At 46.5% G+C, this 12,786-nt stretch overlaps 1 protein-coding gene across 2 annotated transcripts in view; it reads left to right on the forward strand.

The window, feature by feature from the left end:
- LOC143766241 (uncharacterized) overlaps positions 1 to 12,786 on the forward strand; it is a 102,456-nt gene that overhangs the window by 37,841 nt on the left and 51,829 nt on the right. The window contains exon 1 of one of the 2 annotated variants that reach the window (XM_077253760.1): positions 11,193 to 11,250. The exons of the other annotated variant lie outside the window; for it this stretch is intronic. The gene's annotated coding sequence lies outside the window, so the exon portion shown is untranslated. Of the gene's footprint in view, positions 1 to 11,192; positions 11,251 to 12,786 lie in introns of those variants that run through there. 2 annotated transcript variants of the gene reach the window in all.

Consider the following 12,786-nt stretch of genomic DNA (forward strand, 5'->3'; position numbering starts at 1 on the left):
AAATGGCTACATGGCTGCCTTCGAGGATGAAATTGTCTACAATAACATCTTATTCCAGACACATGTCATTGTCTGGAAACGTTATATAGACAATATTTTTTGCATTTGGTCCGGTACTATTGACACTTTAGAAACCTTTTTTTAATACTCTTAACACTGCCTGGACAGGCCTTAATTTTACCGTGATTAAAGATGAGCAGAAGGTCAGTTTCCTTGATACTTTAGTATGTAAGGATATTGGAGGTAAACTGCCTATTGACCTACATACAAAATCTACAGACAGAAATAGTCTGCTTCACTTCACTAGCTCACATCCTACCACAGTAAAATGATCTATTCCCAAATCTCAATTTCAACGAGTTAATCGAATTGTAATGGACACAACATGCCGAACACAAAGGTTGGATGAAATGCGTTCTAAATTTACAGAAAGGGGTTATCCATCTGATCTACTTTCCCAGTCTATGCACCCAGTGACTACTAGACGTCCTAAGATTGAAAAAGTATCCCTTTTGTTCATACATTTCATCCTTATGCTTTTATTTTACATAAGACCATACGACGGCATTGGAATCTCCTGCATACGGCCCAACCGGACATTCCTGAATTGTGTAATCCATTTTTACCTTGTTTTAAGAGATCCTCTAATATACGGGATGTTCTGGTTAGGGCTGATATTGGTGATCTCATACTAACCCAACGTTTTTTACAAACGCCAAAGATGGGCACCTTCCCCTGCTTACAATGCCATCAGTGTAATAACGTTATGAGGGGTAATGTTTTTTATCGCCCTTATTCAGGGAAGAAATATAATATCAGGGATTTTTTCACATGCGATACTACGTACGTGATTTATCTGATTAAATGTCTATGCGGCCTGGCCTACATTGGCGAAACAACTTAACCTATTAAGGACAGAATTTCCAAACATAAATCGATTATACATTGTAAAAATCTCCTTCTGCCATTGCCTGCACATTTTCATGCAGCGAGCCACAATGTTTCCCAACTTAAATTCCAGGTAGTGGAACATATACCTATTCCAAGAAGAGGGGGAGATAGAATTCAGATGCTTAAACAAAGGGAAGCATTCTGGAATCATGAACTACAAACTCTTAGCCCCAAAGGTTTGAACAGGGAATACGATTTGATGTCTTTTTCATGAATTATGATAACCCTCGCTTACTATAGCCATCAATCTGTCTATATAAGAGAAGTTAATTTGTCCTATATACTGTATATGATTATTCCACTCTATAACATTAAGTACTAATTCTGTGATTCCTCTTCACAGAGTCGATTATACTGAAAATCTACTTGCAAATATCTTTTTGGTCCCTTCCACGGATTTCTCTTTCCCTATCCGACTGCTAGAATCTTAGTTCACAAAACATCACTTATTTTTATCTTTAATTATTACCATTTTATTACAATGCCTAGAGTATGCGGCAATGCACACTTTGTTATATATTATTACTATTCCGGTTAATGTGGAATGCATGCTTTTGTTAGCGTGGGACAGTGGAACGCAAACTCCCCGCTAGGAGTCTGGTGGAATGCACATGACGCACTTCCGGTCCACGAAGCACAGACCGTAATGCATCCATCCACGTCACTTCCGCTGCGCTCACTCCAATGACTCCCGCTGAGTACACAGACCGGCGGCATAAAAACAGCAGCCTAGGTCTGGATCACTTACGGCGGGCGCTTCACCCTATAGATGATCTATCCTCCACTGTCACCACTGGTAAGCAGTGACCTTATCTTTCTGGATATATGGTATTTCATGTCCACCTAATTATATTTGTCTCCACAATAGACGGTGCTTGTACGGATAACCGGTGGATACCGGATCCACCCACCCCATTTACAAGATCCCCAATTATGAGAGATAGGTAATTATTAACCCTTTATATATACTAATGTGGCATTACCTTGATGGTTGAATCACGTACCAAATACCTGTACTAGTGGACACATTGACTGTATAAATTCTCTCCTTTAATAGGACATCCTATAAGATATACTTCTTTACCACAATCTATATATATAATTGTCTAAGGGACACTTCCGTCTGTTTGTCTGTCTGTCACGGAAATCCCGGGTCGCTGATTGGTCGCGGCCGCCAGGCGGCGACCAATCAGCGACGGGCACAGCCCGGCCGAGAATTAGTCCCTCCCTACTTCCGTCCAGTCAGTGCCTGGCGCCTGCTCCATACTCCTCTCCAGTCAGCGCTCACACAGGGTTAATGGCAGCGTTAACAGACTGCGTTATGTCGCGGTGTAACGCACTCTGTTAACGCTGTTATTAACCCTGTGTGACCAACTTTTAACTATTGATGCTGCCTATGCATCAGGGGTGCAGTTTGTCTCCAAGATTTGGATGGCGTTTTGCACCCATTTGGGGATCAATTTGTCATTTTCTTCCGCTTTTCACTTGCAGTCCAATGGGCAGACTGAACGGGTTAACCAAAATCTAGAGACGTATCTCAGATATTTTGTCTCTGAAAATCAGGAGGACTGGGTTACCTATTTACTGATATCTCGGTAAATAATGGTCAGGAATCAACTGGTAAGTCCCATTTTTCAGGGCATACAGGTTCCATCCTCAGTTTAGTTCTTTTAATGATAATCACCATTCTGGATTCCCGGAGGAAGAACTATTTTCATCTTCCATTTCAACTATATGGCAGGGGGTTACAAATAATTTGAGGAAGATGGGATCCAAATATAAGAGTATGACTGATCGGAAACGTTTGGTGGGTTCGGACCTGTGTGTTGGTGACTTGGTGTGGTTGTCCTCTAGGAACATTAAGCTGAAGGTTCTGTCTTGGAAACTGGGTCCCAGGTTTATCTGTCCTTATAAGTTCATAGCCATCGTCAAACCCGTGGCGTTCTGCCTTGCTTTGCCATCTACCTTTAGGATCCATAATGTATTTCATCATTCTCTCCTCAAGAAGTATGTTGCATCTTCAGTACCATTGCCTCTACCACCATCTCCTGTGATTGTCGATGGTAATCTGGAGTTTCAGATTGCGAAGATCTTGAACTCTTGTCTTGTCCGTCGATCGCTTCAGTATTTGGTACATTGGAGGTGGTACGGTCCTGAGGAGAGGATATGGGTACCAGCATCTGATGTTTATGTGGCCAGACTGGTCCAGGCTTTTCATGTGGCACACCATAATAAGCCTGGTCCTGAGGTTTCGATGGTCCCTCGTAGAAGAGGGCATACTGTCACGGGGTTATCGCAACAGCGTTGAGCCAGAAGACTGCAGCGTCTGTTTGCTTCTACTCCGGCGCTGAGGAAAACCACTTCTCTGTCATATTAAATGTGTTTATTTCTTTTGGCAGAACAGGGGTTAATCGCCCATGTTGGAAATCCCTGTGCTCGATTAGCCACTCCTTTTCCCTTTATAATCTGGGCTCTGTTACTAATCCTCGTCAGAGCTAGACTTATTGCTGCATGGCTAACTGAGGAAAAGGAGTTGGTATGAGAAGGAGAGTTGTAGGAGTAATTAACGACTGTTATTTGGTTTGTATGCGTGGTTATGCGTTATCCTTCTCTATTTTGTTTTTTCCCCCTTCCTGCACACCCAGGTGGATTCCTCTGTTATATGTGAGTGAACATTTTGTATTTCTTTTAAACCTTGTTTGTGTTACTCTGTTCATCGGGTTGATGTACTGTAGTGCACAGTTACACCCCCTCTTCCCTGGGTGGGGGAAGAGAACAAACAGAGGGCTAAACTTAGGAGAAAAGGCTAGGGTGGAGGCCCCGGTATCTTTGCCATCTGAAGTATCCCGGGGAGCAGGGTGGGCTAGAGTTCCCCCTAATGTTAGGGATAGGACAGGAGCCCCTGGTCCCAGGTCACCCGACAGCTGTGTTGTGACACTACCAACCAGCAAGAATTCTGGCTCTCACAGACCTGTTAGTTTTTCTTTAAGAAGCCCTCCTACGCTGTACTCTCTACCTATATTTATTGCTCTTATTTGAACTCGTTACCTGTACAAAAGACACCTGTCCACACACTCAATCACACTCCAACCTCTCCACCATGGCCCAGAGCAAAGAGCTGTCTTAGGACACCAGGGACAAAATTGTAGAACTGCACAAGGATGGGATGGGCTACAGAATAGTCAAGAAGTTTGATGAAAAGGCAACAGCTGTTGGCGCAATTATTAGAAAATAGATGAAAGACAAGATGAAGGTAAATCTTCCTCGGTCTGAGTCTCCATGCAAGATCTCGCCTTGTGGGGTAATTATGATTTTGAGAAAGATCAGGAATCAGCCCAGAACTACATGGGGAACCTGGTCAATGACCTGAAGAGAGCTGGGACCACAGTCTCAGACATTACCATTAGTAAGACACTATGTCACCATGGATTAAAATCCTGCAGGGCATCCAAGATCGCATTGCTCACGCCACCACATGTCCACGCCGTTTGGATTTTGCCAACGAACATCTGGATGATCCAGAGGAGGCATAAGAGAAGATTATGGGGTCAGATGAGACCAAAGTAAAACAATTTCTTTGGTATCAACTCCACTCATCGTTTTTGGAGGAAGAAGAAGGATGAGTACAACCCCAAGAACACCATATCAACTATGAAGCATGGTGGGGAAACATCTTACTTTGGGGGTGCTTTTCTGCAAAGGGGACGGGATGACTGCACCGTATTGAATGGAGAATGCATGGGGTCATGTATCATGAAATGTTGACCAATAAACTCCTCTCAGTAAAAGTATTGAAGATGAATTGTAGCTGGGTCTTCCACCATGACAATGACCCGAAACACACAGCCAGGGCAACAAAGAAGTGGCTGCATAACAAGCATTTCAAGGTCGTGGAGTGACCTAGCCAGTCTCCAGACCTGAACCCAATAGAAAATCTTTGAAGGGAGCTGAACCGCAATGTTGCCCGTCAAAAGCCCCAGAAAATAAAAGATCTGGAGAAGATCTGTATGGAGGAGTGGATCAAAAACCCTGCTGCAGTGTGACAAAATGAGGATTAGGTGAATAATACAGAAATGGTGATGTTTTTCTATTATACTTTTCCTCTGATTGTTCCACTCTTGGTTTTGGCTTACAAATACTGATGTAAAATGCTGACTAAATACTGAACATGTGATTGTGGCCTTATTCGATCACAATGACACAGAAGTTATAGGACAAGATTGATAATACAGACACAAAATGGAGTCTGTTCTCTCACAATGGAAATATTATGGTCTTCTCTGGGCTCTGCTCAGATAATGTTACTAAGGATGGAGTCACACCAGCGTATGGCATCCGATGCAAGATGCTAATGACTCTCTGCTCCTGCTCTGCGGCGAGCAGGAGCCGAGTGTCATCCTCTCGCACAGCTGTGGTGGGGGCAGAGAAATTAATTTCTCCATCTTATCTGCTGCCGGCATATATCACCCCGCATTTGGTTGATATCTGAGTGCTGTGCGTTGTGTCACTTGCACCCATAGACTGATATGGGTGCGAGTGAGCCAAGTCTCGCCGCCAATCGCAGCATGCTGCGATTGTTATCGCATGCCGGTTCGGCATGAGAATATAATCGCAGATCTGAGCTGCCCCATAGAGTATCACTTGTTATGATCCCAGTGGTAGAGGATCTCTGGTATTCCGGCAAGGTAAACAAAAAACAAAGGAACTGCTCTAGGGAGGTGGAAACTGAGCTAACCGCATACCTGATCCTAACACAACAACTAGAAGTAGCCGGTGAACGTGCCTACGTTGATTCTAGACGTCTCAAGCCAGCCGGAGAACTGACTACCCCTAGAGGGAAAATAAGACCTCACTTGCCTCTAGAGAAATTGAACCCCATAGATATAGAAAGCCCCCAACAAATAATAACGGTGAGGCAAGAGGAAAACACAAACGCAGAGATGAACTAGATTCAGCAAAGTGAGGCCCACTAGTCTAGATAGGCAGAAAATAGAAAGTGAACTATGCGGTCAGCAGAAAACCCTGCCAAAACATCCACGCTGAATATTTCAAGAACCCCCACACCGACTGAGGGTGCGGAGGGAGAATATCAGCACCCCAGAGCTTCCAGCGAGCCAGAAAATCACATATTAAGCAAGCTGGACAAAAACACTGAAAAATGCAAATTATCCAAAGTATTCAAAACGGACTTAGCTTTTCTTGCATGAGACAGACGGAAAGGAGGAAACCTTATAGGACTGGATACAACGATGCCAGGCAAGAGACTGAGTCCAGAGGAGACCTAAATAGGGAACACCCGCTGCTTAATGACCCAGCTGGAGCCCTGGCCTGCAACAAGACATGCCTAACACAGTACCGTTAGTGACCACCAGAGGGAGCCCAGAAACACAGTTCACAACAATCACTGGGCTGAGTGCTATGCCATGTTTTATCAGATAGCATTCGGCCGTGTTGTATGGTGTTGTGACTCCGGACCCCCCTACTCATGGCTCATACATAAATCTACATGTCATCAATACCGAATAACTATACCTGCTGATGGTGCATGTGTGTGGGAGCATAACATTGTTGGGCCGCTCACATCTGAAGCGGAGGCTCCTGACAGCCCCTATAACAATCTTAACTAAGTGCGATGATGAAAACTCCCAGAGGTGAAGCATTTACTGCAGGATAATAGTTGGCCCCTAAAAGACACTTCCGAAACAAATCACAAAAATGACAGATCCACTGTGCAAATTTCCTGCTAAATTTAAAATCCTTCTAAGGTCCTAAATAAATAGGAGGACATTGAAAAATCTAATGCCACCATGCAGTATAATAGACTTCTGGTGACTGGTGATGATTAATTTCTGTATGGGGTCTGTTTGTCTGTAAGCAAAGAAATCATGCTTTATGATTCCACACATAAAACAGTATAGAAAAGGGGTGCGGGGTAATTGTGCTCATAGTGAGGGACAAATAATGCTGGAATTGGGACCAAGAGTCCGTGTAAGGCCGGGGTCATCTTGCGAGTGTGATTCTAGTCTCTCAAATCAATACCCGGCACTGCCACCGGCACTCGGACCGGAGCATGTGATTGCATAGAAATACATGCAGCCGCACGCTGAGGTCCAAGTGCCGGGTATTGATGCACGAGTTTCTCGCATCACACTCGCAAGTGTGACCCCAGCCTAAGTAAGAGACCGGGAGAGACTTCTACTAAGATGCTCCAAATCTGTAAGTGAGAGCGTCGGACCCCCAGGACTGAGAGACCTTGTAAGGCCGGAGTCACAGTAAGCGTATAGAAAATTGGTCTGAGTCTCTCTGCTGAGAGTCGCACGAGTATTCTCTATGGTCATCCATGTGCAATGCGTTTGCAATGTGATTTTCTCCCACACATGTATCTATATGACATCCGAATGAAATGAGTATAGCTTTACATTTCTCACTGATTTCCCCCATTGAATTAAATTGCTCAATGGGCTGAAATGAGGAAAATGTGTGCATATTTGTCGCAAGCTAGATGGATGGTCCATGTGGCATCCGAGTTTTTCTCGCACCCATAGGCTTGCATTGGTGAGTCTCAAACGATATATGCGTACAATCGCAGAACACTGCGATCGTACACTCACATCGAATATGCCTGAGAAAAAATAAGGTGATGTGAGCTGCCCCATAGATTAACACTGGGCCGAGTGCTATGCGAGGTTTTCTCACATGGCACTCGGCCGTGTTCTATAGTAGTGTGACGCAGGCCTAAGTTAGAGACCAGGAGAGACTTCTACCAAGATGCCACAAATCTGTAAGCGAGAGAGAGCGCAAGACCCCCGGGACTGAGAGTCCGTTTAAGGCTGGAGTCACACACTATGTATAAAAAAAATCGGTCCCTGCAAAATGACCTCCAGCATGCCTCAAATGTGCATGTGTCTGCACAAACAGTTAGAAACCGACTCCATGAGGATGGTCTGAGTGCCCGACGTCCACAGATGGGGGTTGTGCTCACAGCTCAACACCGTGCAGGACACTTGGCATTTGCCACAGAACACCAGGATTGGCAAATTCGCCACTGGCGCCCTGTACTCTTCACAGACAAAAGGTTCACACTGAGCGCATGTGACAGAGTCTGGAGATGCCGTGGAGAGCGATCTGCTGCCTGCAACATCCTTCAGCATGACCGATTTGTCAATGGGTCAGTAATGGTGTGGGGTGGCATTTCTTTGGAGGGCCGCACAGCCCTCCATGTGCTCGCCAGAGGTAGCCTGACTGCCATTAGGGACCGAGATGAGATCTTCAGACCCCTTGTGAGACCATATGCTGGTGCGGTTGGCCCTGGGTTCCTCCTAATGCAGGACAATGCCAGATAAATGCCTCATGTGGCTGGAGTGTGTCAGCAGTTCCCGCAAGATGAAGGCATTGAAGCTATGGACTGGCCCGCCCGTTCCTCAGACCTGAATCTGATTGAACACATCTGGGACATCATGTCTCGCACCATCCACTAATGTCACATTGCACCACAGACTGTCCAGGAGTTGGCGGATGCTTTAGTCCAGGTCTGGGAGGAGATCCCTCAGGAGACCATCCGCCGCCTCATCAGGAGCATGACCAGGCGTTGTAGGGAGGTCATATAGGCACGTGGAGGCCACACACACTACTGAGCATCATTTCCTTGTCTTGAGGCATTTCCACTAAAGTTGGATCAGCCTGTAACTTCATTTTCCACTGTGATTTTGAGCATCATTCCAACTCCAGACCTCCGTGGGATATTAGTTGTAAACTAGATGGGTATTTCCTGAAGGAACTACAGATAGTGCTTTGGAATGGTGCCCGGGCTGCCCCTGCAAGACTTTCACACTTGGGTGCCCCTCAGGCGTCCGATTTGGTAGGCGGAGTCACTCTGGGTCTGATTTGGTGGGTTGGGTCAATCTGGGTCCTATTTGGTGGGCGGGGTCACTCTGGGACCAATTCGGTGGGCGGAGCCACTCTGGGTCCGATTTGGTGGGCGGGGCACCTCAGGGACCGATTTGGTGGGCGGGGTCACTCAGGGTCCGATTTGGTGGATGGGGTCACTCAGGGTCCGATTTGGTGGGTGGGGTCACTCTGGGTTCGATTTGGTGGGCCGGGTCACTCTGGGTCCGATTTGGTGGGCGGGGTCACTCTGGGACAGATTTGGTGGGCGGGGTCATTCTGGGACAGATTTGGTGGGCGGGGTCACTCTGGGACAGATTTGGTGGGCGGGGTCACTCTGGGACCGATTTGGTGGGCGGGGTCACTCTGGGTCCGATTTGGTGGGCGGGGCACCTCAGGGTCCGATTTGATGGGCGGAGCACCACTGGGTCCGATTTGGTGGGCGGGGTCACACTGGGTCCGATTTGGTGGGCGGGGTCACTCTGGGACCAAATTGGTGGGCGGAGCCACTCTGGGTCTGATTTGGTGGGCGGGGCACCTCAGGGACCGATTAGGTGGGCGGGGTCACTCTGGGTCCAATTTGGTGGGCGGAGCCACTCTGGGTCCGATTTGGTGGGCGGGGCACCTCAGGGTCCAATTTGGTGGGTGGGGTCACTCTGGGTCCGATTTGGTGGGCAGAGCCATTCTGGGTCCGATTTGGTGGGCGGGGCACCTCACGACCGATTCGGTGGGCGGGGTCACTCAGGGTCCGATTTGGTGGGCGGGGCCCCTCAGGGGCCGATTTGGTGGGCGGAGCCCCTCGGGCCGATTTGGTGGTCGGGGCCACTCTAGGTCCGATTTGGTGGGTGGGGCCCCTCAGGGGCCGTTTTGGTGGGCGGGGCCCCTCAGGGGCCGATTTGGTGGGCGGGGCACCTCAGGGGCCGATTTGGTGGGCGGGTCACTTTAAGAGCTGATATTATCTGGCAAAACTGTCCTGCTGGGGTCATGTACAGTTCATAGGCGTTGGCATAGTAACTTGGTCTGACTGCACATATCAATGAGCTAATCAGCCAGGTGGCAGTTGACAGTTATGTTGAAATTGCCTCAGAAACCAGGCCATTATACCCTATGAGGAAATTTCCCTATTGAAACGCATTAAGACAATGCTTTCCAATGAGGGGAAAACAATTTTCAAACGCAAATTGCGCCAAAACTACAAATCCGATCGACACGGAAAATAGTTAGCACACCTCTCGTGGACGCTGGCTTCGAAATGACACCTAACTGGAGTCTGTGCGTTCAGCGGTTCGGGCCGCATTAATTGCGGAAAAAAGCCTAATAATAAGAAGAATAAGAAAAAGTTTACCACGATGGAATAACAGTATAGTGCTTTGTTCCAAAGCACTATAATTACGTTGATCATTTTTAGGTTTTATTGTTCTCAACACATTCCACTATGTAATGAATAAAGATTTACAACTGGAATATTTCATTCAGTGATATCTAGGATGTTGGATTTTAGTGTTCCCTTTATTTTTTTGAGCAGTATATATATATAGGTCAGTGAGACATATATATATATATATATATATATATATATATATATATATATCTTTATATTTCATACAGAGCTAGATAGCAGAATAGCCGATAATTTAATCGTCAGGTTCTGTAAAATCATTACGAAACCCGACAGGATGTGAGACATGGTTTACATACAGTAAACCATTGCATATCCATTAGATTTTTATATGTACCTTACTAATAATAGTAGTAATAGTTAGTAGTGTGTGTAAAATCTTGGATTTGTAGGTGTTAAAGGATTAATTCACAGAAAGAACTGGTGTGGGCTCCCGCGCAATTTTCTCCGCCAGAGAGGGAAAGCCAGTGACTGAGGGCAGATATTAATAGCCTAGAGAGGGATCATGGTTATTGCATCCCCCCTAGGATGCGCCTATTCCGGCACTTAGACTTTCTCTTCCCATTGCCCTGTAGCGGTGGCATGCCGTACACACTCGGCTCCGCTCTGTACACCCCGTACACACACGGCTCCGCTCTGTACACCCCGTACACACATGACTCCGCCCTGTACACCTTGTACACACCCGACTCTGCTCCGTACACCTTGTACACACCCGACTCTGCTCCGTACACCTTGTACACACACGGCTCCGCTCCGTACACCTTGTACACACACGGCTCCGCTCCGTACACCTTGTACACACATGGCTCTGCTACATCCACACTGTAAACCCCTCCTGACCCCACACATAAACTTCCCCTCATCCAGCACCATGAATACGAGCACAGAGTCCTGCATACGTACGTTGAGGCCCCTGATCATGTGACCCCTGACTCCTCCCCTCCTGTGACCTCATCACAGGTCCTGTGCGCACAGAACAGCCATATATGAGGAGTGCGGCTCTGCAGGTGGAGGTAGGTGCTGGAGATTCCCCATTACTGGGCACAGGGCCGGTTCCAGGTTTTCGTGGGCCCCGGGCAAAAGAGTCTTAGTTGGCCCCTTTAACACATACCACAATTCATGATGCACAGATACGGCAGAGAAATACAGGGATAGTACAATGCGAAAGATTTCACTTACTTCTTACTTTACATGAGTGACATCTATTGTAAATTCTACAATAGCTCAGAAACAGATTAGTCCTGCATACAGAATAATGAGACCCATATAATGCTCCATACAGTATATGATGGGCCCCATATATTGCTCCAAACAGAATGGGCCTCATGTAATGTTCCATATAGTATATGATAGGCCCTATATATTGCTCCACACAGAATGGGCCCCATATAATGCTCTACATATAATGGGCTACATATAATGCTCCATTTATAATGGGCCCCATATGATGCTTCATATATAATGAGCCCCATATAATGCTCCTTACAGTATAATGAGGAGGTTGCGTAGCGGCTTCCCACACAAACACAAAGTAATGCAACCACGACAATTTCTCCAAACTCAGCCCCAACTCTGGCTGTTGCCATCACAAGTTACAAGTGTGCAGTTCGCAGGGGTGGCAAGGGTTGCCTAGCCTGGGCCACTTTTTGACACCACAAAGGATGACCCAACACATGTTATCTGAAAAATTTTAAAAAAGCTCCATAGAGGTAAAAATTGCAATAATTTGACAACGTTATGCCAACCTCCGGCTGTCCCATCATCACCATCTGCTGCTTCTTCCTTCCCCGTCACTATTCCAAGTCTTCTCACACAGGTCTCTGGCTGCAGAAACTACAGTTGTTTACCCACCACACTTGGGGTGAGTGAGAGCCGATCAGCTGTTACGAAAGTAGACATGAGTGCTGCTTTTGTGTCACCAAGCGCAAGACATCTTTCTCAATCCACCATAACATCTCCGCCTGAACCTCACTCACAGTCCAGGAGTTTGTCCAGTTCTCTATACTCCGTCGTCTCTCAGCTCAGCAGCCAGCCCTCGGTCCCGATGTTGTCTGTTATGACCTGGTGGTTACGGAGCAGCACTGATATGACCTGGTGGGTAAAATGAATCATGGGACAAGCTCCGAGGAGGTGGTAGCTTTACTGACCGCAGTTCCTACTCCTAACACCAACACTAGAAATAGCCGTGGAGTGTTCCTGACTCTCCCTAGACACCTCGTCACAGCCTAAGAACTAACTACCCCTAAAGATGGAAACAGAAAACTATCTTGCCTCAGAGAAATTCCCAAAAGGAAAGATAGCCCCCTACAAATATTGACTGTGAGTGGAGAGGGAAATGACACACACACAGAAATGAAAACAGATTTCAGCAAAGGAGGCCAATTCTAATCTAGATAGACAGAAATAGAAAAGGATACTGTGCGGTCAGTATTAAAAACTAAAAATCCACGCAGAGTTTACAAAAATGATCTCCACACCAACTCACGGTGTGGAGGGGCAAATCTGCTTCCCCAGAGCTTCCAGCTAGCCTGAATATTTCATAATGACAA

Source organism: Ranitomeya variabilis, chromosome 4, assembly GCF_051348905.1.
Source record: "Ranitomeya variabilis isolate aRanVar5 chromosome 4, aRanVar5.hap1, whole genome shotgun sequence".
Taxonomy (NCBI): domain Eukaryota; kingdom Metazoa; phylum Chordata; class Amphibia; order Anura; family Dendrobatidae; genus Ranitomeya; species Ranitomeya variabilis.